Here is a 7608-nt window from a genome sequence, read left to right as displayed (position 1 = left end):
TTGTTTCCCTCTCTCTGTTTCTCATTGTTTCCCTCTCTCTGTTTCTCATTGTTTCCCTCTCTCTGTTTCCCATTGTTTCCCTCTCTCTGTTTCTCATTGTTTCCCTTTATCTGTTTCTAATTACTTCCCCCTCTCTGTTTCTCTTTGTTTCCACCTTTCTGTTTCTCATGGTTCCCCTCTCTCTGTTTCCCATTGTTTCCCTCTCTCTGTTTCCCATTATTTCCCTCTCTCTGTTACTCATTGTTTCCCTCTCACTGTTTCTCATTGTTTCCCACTCTCTGTTTCTCATTGTCTCCCTCTCTCTGTTTCTCATTGTTTCCCTCTCTCTGTTTTTCATTGTTTCCCTCTCTCTGTTTCCCATTGTTTCCCTCTCTCTGTTTCTCATTATTTCCCTCTCTCTGTGTCTCATTATTTCCCTCTCCCTGTTTCCCATTTTCTCCCTCTCTCTGTTTCTCATTTTTCCCGATCTCTGTTTCTCATTGTTTCCCCCTTTCTGTTTCTCATTGTTTCCCTCTCTCTGTTTCTCATTGTTTCCCTCTCTCTGTTTCCCACTGTTTCCCTCTCTGTTTCCCATTGTCTCCCTCTCTCTGTTTCTCATTGTTTCCCACTCTCTGTTTCTCATTGTTTCCCTATCTCTGTTTCTCATTGTTTCCCTCTCTCTGTTTCTCATTGTTCCCCTCTCTCTGTCTCTCATTGTTTCCCTCTCTCTGTTTCTCATTGTTTCCCTCTCTCTGTTTCTCATTGTTTCTCTATCTCTATTTCTCATTGTTTCCCTACCTCTTTTTCTCATTGTTTCCCTCTCTCTGTATCTCATTGTTTCCCTCTCCCTGTTTCCCATTGTTTCCCTATCTCTATTTCTCTTCATTTCCCTCTCTCTGTTTCTGATTGTTTCCCTATCTCTGTTTCTCATTGTTTCCCTCTCTCTGTTTCTCATTGTTTCCCCCTTTCTCTTTCTCATTGTTTCCCTCTCTCTGTTTCTCATTATTTCCCCCTCTCTCTTTCCCATTGTTTCCCTCTCTCTGTTTCGCATAGTTTCCCTGTCTCTGTTTCTCATTGTTTCCCTCTCTCTGTTTCCCACTGTTTACCTCTCTCTGTTTCTCATTGTTTCCCTCTCTCTGTGTCTCATTATTTCCCTCTCCCTGTTTCCCATTGTTTCCCTATCTCTGTTTCTCATTATTTCCCTATTTATGTTTCTCATTGTTTCTCTATCTCTGTTTCTCATTGTTTCCATCTCTCTGTTTCTCATTGTTTCCCTCTCTCTGTTTCTCATTGTTTCCCACTCTCTGTTTCTCATTGTCTCCCTCTCTCTGTTTCTCATTTTCCCTATCTCTGTTTCTCATTGTTTCCCTCTCTCTGTTTCTCATTGTTCCCCTCTCTCTGTCTCTCATTGTTTCCCTCTCTCTGTTTCTCATTGTTTCCCTCTCTCTGTTTCTCATTGTTTCTCTATCTCTATTTCTCATTGTTTCCCTATCTCTTTTTCTCATTGTTTCCCTCTCTCTGTTTCTCATTGTTTCCCTATCCCTGTTTCCCATTGTTTCCCGATCTCTATTTCACTTCATTTCCCTCTCTCTGTTTCTGATTGTTTCCCTATCTCTGTTTCTCATTGTTTCCATCTCTCTGTTTCTCATTGTTTCCCCCTTTCTCTTTCTCATTGTTTCCCTCTCTCTGTTTCTCATTATTTCCCTCTCTCTCTTTCCCATTGTTTCCCTCTCGCTGTTTCTCATTGTTTCCCTTTCTCTGTTTCTCATTGTTTCCTTCTCTCTGTTTCTCATTGTTTCCCCCTCTCTGTTTCTCATTGTTTCTCGCTCTCTGTTTCTCATTGTTTCCTTTTCTCTGTTTCTCATTGTTTCCCTCTCTCTGTTTCTCATTGTTTCCCTCTCTCTTTTTCTCATTGTTTCCCCCTCTCTTTTTTCCATTGTTTCCCTCTCTCTGTTTCTCATTGTTTCCCTTTCTCTGTTTCTCATTGCTTCCCTCTCTCTGTTTCTCTTTGTTTGCCCCTTTCTGTTTCTCATTGTTTCCCTCCCTCTGTTTCTCATTGTTTCCCACTCTCTGTTTCTCATTGTCTCCCACTCTCTGTTTCTCTTTTTTTCCCTATCTCTGTTTCTCATTCTTTCCCTCTCTCTTTTTCTCATTGTTTCCCACTCACTGTTTCCCATTGTTTCCCTTTCTCTGTTTCTCATTGTTTCCCTCTCTCTGTGTCTCATTATTTCCCTCTCCCTGTTTCCCATTGTCTCCCTCTCTCTGTTTCTCACGTTTCCCGATCTCTGTTTCTCATTGTTTCCCTCTCGCTGTTTCTCATTGTTTCCCTTCCTCTGTTTCTCATTGTTTCCTTCTCTCTGTTTCTCATTGTTTCCCCCTCTCTGTTTCTCATTGTTTCTCGCTCTCTGTTTCTCATTGTTTCCCTCTCTCTGTTTCTCATTGTTTCCCTCTCTCTGTTTCTCATTGTTTCCCTCTCTCTGTTTCTCATTGTTTCCCCCTTTCTGTTTCTCATTGTTTCCCTCTCTCTGTTTCTCATTGTTTCCCTCTCTCTGTTTCCCACTGTTTCCCTCTCTCTGTTTCGCATTGTTTCCCTCTCTCTGTGTCTCATTATTTCCCTCTCCCTGTTTCCCATTGTTTCCCTATCTCTGTTTCTCATTATTTCCCTATTTATGTTTCTCATTGTTTCTCTATCTCTGTTTCTCATTGTTTCCATCTCTCTGTTTCTCATTGTTTCCCCCTCTCTGTTTCTCATTGTTTCTCGCTCTCTGTTTCTCATTGTTTCCCTCTCTCTGTTTCTCATTGTTCCCCTCTCTCTGTCTCTCATTGTTTCCCTCTCTCTGTTTCTCATTGTTTCCCTCTCTCTGTTTCTCATTGTTTCTCTATCTCTTTTTCTCATTGTTTCCCTCTCACTGTTTCCCATTGTTTCCCTTTCTCTGTTTCTCATTGTTTCCCTCTCTCTGTGTCTCATTATTTCCCTCTCCCTGTTTCCCATTGTCTCCCTCTCTCTGTTTCTCACGTTTCCCGATCTCTGTTTCTCATTGTTTCCCTCTCGCTGTTTCTCATTGTTTCCCTTCCTCTGTTTCTGATTGTTTCCCTATCTCTGTTTCTCATTGTTTCCCTCTCTCTGTTTCTCATTGTTTCCCCCTTTCTCTTTCTCATTGTTTCCCTCTCTCTGTTTCTCATTGTTTCCCTCTCTCTGTTTCTCATTGTTTCCCTCTCTCTGTTTCTCATTGTTTCCCTTTATCTGTTTCTAATTACTTCCCCCTCTCTGTTTCTCTTTGTTTCCACCTTTCTGTTTCTCATGGTTTCCCTCTCTCTGTTTCCCATTGTTTCCCTCTCTCTGTTTCCCATTATTTCCCTCTCTCTGTTACTCATTGTTTCCCTCTCACTGTTTCTCATTGTTTCCCACTCTCTGTTTCTCATTGTCTCCCTCTCTCTGTTTCTCATTGTTTCCCTCTCTCTGTTTTTCATTGTTTCCCTCTCTCTGTTTCCCATTGTTTCCCTCTCTCTGTTTCTCATTATTTCCCTCTCTCTGTGTCTCATTATTTCCCTCTCCCTGTTTCCCATTGTCTCCCTCTCTCTGTTTCTCATTTTTTCCCGATCTCTGTTTCTCATTGTTTCCTCCTTTCTGTTTCTCATTGTTTCCCTCTCTCTGTTTCTCATTGTTTCCCTCTCTCTGTTTCCCACTGTTTCCCTTTCTCTGTTTCTCATTGTTTCCCTCTCTCTGTGTCTCATTATTTCCCTCTCCCTGTTTCCCATTGTTTCCCTATCTCTGTTTCTCATTATTTCCCTATTTATGTTTCTCATTGTTTCTCTATCTCTGTTTCTCATTGTTTCCATCTCTCTGTTTCTCATTGTTTCCCTCTCTCTGTTTCTCATTGTTTCCCACTCTCTGTTTCTCATTGTCTCCCTCTCTCTGTTTCTCATTTTCCCTATCTCTGTTTCTCATTGTTTCCCTCTCTCTGTTTCTCATTGTTCCCCTCTCTCTGTCTCTCATTGTTTCCCTCTCTCTGTTTCTCATTGTTTCCCTCTCTCTGTTTCTCATTGTTTCTCTATCTCTATTTCTCATTGTTTCCCTATCTCTTTTTCTCATTGTTTCCCTCTCTCTGTTTCTCATTGTTTCCCTATCCCTGTTTCCCATTGTTTCCCGATCTCTATTTCACTTCATTTCCCTCTCTCTGTTTCTGATTGTTTCCCTATCTCTGTTTCTCATTGTTTCCATCTCTCTGTTTCTCATTGTTTCCCCCTTTCTCTTTCTCATTGTTTCCCTCTCTCTGTTTCTCATTATTTCCCTCTCTCTCTTTCCCATTGTTTCCCTCTCGCTGTTTCTCATTGTTTCCCTTTCTCTGTTTCTCATTGTTTCCTTCTCTCTGTTTCTCATTGTTTCCCCCTCTCTGTTTCTCATTGTTTCTCGCTCTCTGTTTCTCATTGTTTCCTTTTCTCTGTTTCTCATTGTTTCCCTCTCTCTGTTTCTCATTGTTTCCCTCTCTCTTTTTCTCATTGTTTCCCCCTCTCTTTTTTCCATTGTTTCCCTCTCTCTGTTTCTCATTGTTTCCCTTTCTCTGTTTCTCATTGCTTCCCTCTCTCTGTTTCTCTTTGTTTGCCCCTTTCTGTTTCTCATTGTTTCCCTCCCTCTGTTTCTCATTGTTTCCCACTCTCTGTTTCTCATTGTCTCCCACTCTCTGTTTCTCTTTTTTTCCCTATCTCTGTTTCTCATTCTTTCCCTCTCTCTTTTTCTCATTGTTTCCCACTCACTGTTTCCCATTGTTTCCCTTTCTCTGTTTCTCATTGTTTCCCTCTCTCTGTGTCTCATTATTTCCCTCTCCCTGTTTCCCATTGTCTCCCTCTCTCTGTTTCTCACGTTTCCCGATCTCTGTTTCTCATTGTTTCCCTCTCGCTGTTTCTCATTGTTTCCCTTCCTCTGTTTCTCATTGTTTCCTTCTCTCTGTTTCTCATTGTTTCCCCCTCTCTGTTTCTCATTGTTTCTCGCTCTCTGTTTCTCATTGTTTCCCTCTCTCTGTTTCTCATTGTTTCCCTCTCTCTGTTTCTCATTGTTTCCCTCTCTCTGTTTCTCATTGTTTCCCCCTTTCTGTTTCTCATTGTTTCCCTCTCTCTGTTTCTCATTGTTTCCCTCTCTCTGTTTCCCACTGTTTCCCTCTCTCTGTTTCGCATTGTTTCCCTCTCTCTGTGTCTCATTATTTCCCTCTCCCTGTTTCCCATTGTTTCCCTATCTCTGTTTCTCATTATTTCCCTATTTATGTTTCTCATTGTTTCTCTATCTCTGTTTCTCATTGTTTCCATCTCTCTGTTTCTCATTGTTTCCCCCTCTCTGTTTCTCATTGTTTCTCGCTCTCTGTTTCTCATTGTTTCCCTCTCTCTGTTTCTCATTGTTCCCCTCTCTCTGTCTCTCATTGTTTCCCTCTCTCTGTTTCTCATTGTTTCCCTCTCTCTGTTTCTCATTGTTTCTCTATCTCTTTTTCTCATTGTTTCCCTCTCACTGTTTCCCATTGTTTCCCTTTCTCTGTTTCTCATTGTTTCCCTCTCTCTGTGTCTCATTATTTCCCTCTCCCTGTTTCCCATTGTCTCCCTCTCTCTGTTTCTCACGTTTCCCGATCTCTGTTTCTCATTGTTTCCCTCTCGCTGTTTCTCATTGTTTCCCTTCCTCTGTTTCTGATTGTTTCCCTATCTCTGTTTCTCATTGTTTCCCTCTCTCTGTTTCTCATTGTTTCCCCCTTTCTCTTTCTCATTGTTTCCCTCTCTCTGTTTCTCATTGTTTCCCTCTCTCTGTTTCTCATTGTTATCCTCTCTCTGTTTCTCATTGTTTCCCTTTATCTGTTTCTAATTACTTCCCCCTCTCTGTTTCTCTTTGTTTCCACCTTTCTGTTTCTCATGGTTTCCCTCTCTCTGTTTCCCATTGTTTCCCTCTCTCTGTTTCCCATTATTTCCCTCTCTCTGTTACTCATTGTTTCCCTCTCACTGTTTCTCATTGTTTCCCACTCTCTGTTTCTCATTGTCTCCCTCTCTCTGTTTCTCATTGTTTCCCTCTCTCTGTTTTTCATTGTTTCCCTCTCTCTGTTTCCCATTGTTTCCCTCTCTCTGTTTCTCATTATTTCCCTCTCTCTGTGTCTCATTATTTCCCTCTCCCTGTTTCCCATTGTCTCCCTCTCTCTGTTTCTCATTTTTTCCCGATCTCTGTTTCTCATTGTTTCCTCCTTTCTGTTTCTCATTGTTTCCCTCTCTCTGTTTCTCATTGTTTCCCTCTCTCTGTTTCCCACTGTTTCCCTCTCTGTTTCCCATTGTCTCCCTCTCTCTGTTTCTCATTGTTTCCCTCTCTCTGTTTCTCATTGTCTCCCTCTCTCTGTTTCTCATTGTTTCCCTATCTCTGTTTCTCATTGTTTCCCTCTCTCTGTTTCTCATTGTTCCCCTCTCTCTGTCTCTCATTGTTTCCCTCTCTCTGTTTCTCATTGTTTCCCTCTCTCTGTTTCTCATTGTTTCTCTATCTCTATTTCTCATTGTTTCCCGACCTCTTTTTCTCATTGTTTCCCTCTCTCTGTATCTCATTGTTTCCCTCTCCCTGTTTCCCATTGTTTCCCTATCTCTATTTCTCTTCATTTCCCTCTCTCTGTTTCTGATTGTTTCCCTATCTCTGTTTCTCATTGTTTCCCTCTCTCTGTTTCTCATTGTTTCCCCCTTTCTCTTTCTCATTGTTTCCCTCTCTCTGTTTCTCATTATTTCCCTCTCTCTCTTTCCCATTGTTTCCCTCTCTCTGTTTCGCATAGTTTCCCTATCTCTGTTTCTCATTGTTTCCCCCTTTCTGTTTCTCATTGTTTCCCTGTCTCTGTTTCTCATTGTTTCCCTCTCTCTGTTTCCCACTGTTTCCCTCTCTCTGTTTCTCATTGTTTCCCTCTCTCTGTGTCTCATTATTTCCCTCTCCCTGTTTCCCATTGTTTCCCTATCTCTGTTTCTCATTATTTCCCTATTTATGTTTCTCATTGTTTCTCTATCTCTGTTTCTCATTGTTTCCATCTCTCTGTTTCTCATTGTTTCCCTCTCTCTGTTTCTCATTGTTTCCCACTCTCTGTTTCTCATTGTCTCCCTCTCTCTGTTTCTCATTTTCCCTATCTCTGTTTCTCATTGTTTCCCTCTCTCTGTTTCTCATTGTTCCCCTCTCTCTGTCTCTCATTGATTCCCTCTCTCTGTTTCTCATTGTTTCCCTCTCTCTGTTTCTCATTGTTTCTCTATCTCTATTTCTCATTGTTTCCCTACCTCTTTTTCTCATTGTTTCCCTCTCACTGTTTCTCATTGTTTCCCTATCCCTGTTTCCCATTGTTTCCCGATCTCTATTTCTCTTCATTTCCCTCTCTCTGTTTCTGATTGTTTCCCTATCTCTGTTTCTCATTGTTTCCATCTCTCTGTTTCTCATTGTTTCCCCCTTTCTCTTTCTTATTGTTTCCCTCTCTCTGTTTCTCATTATTTCCCTCTCTCTCTTTCCCATTGTTTCCCTCTCGCTGTTTCTCATTGTTTCCCTTTCTCTGTTTCTCATTGTTTCCTTCTCTCTGTTTCTCATTGTTTCCCCCTCTCTGTTTCTCATTGTTTCTCGCTCTCTGTTTCTCATTGTTTCCTTTTCTC

Source organism: Heptranchias perlo, chromosome 3 (assembly GCF_035084215.1).
Source record: "Heptranchias perlo isolate sHepPer1 chromosome 3, sHepPer1.hap1, whole genome shotgun sequence".
Lineage (NCBI taxonomy): Eukaryota > Metazoa > Chordata > Chondrichthyes > Hexanchiformes > Hexanchidae > Heptranchias > Heptranchias perlo.
The sequence above is the reverse complement of the archived record's forward strand: the minus strand, read 5'-3'. Positions refer to the sequence as shown.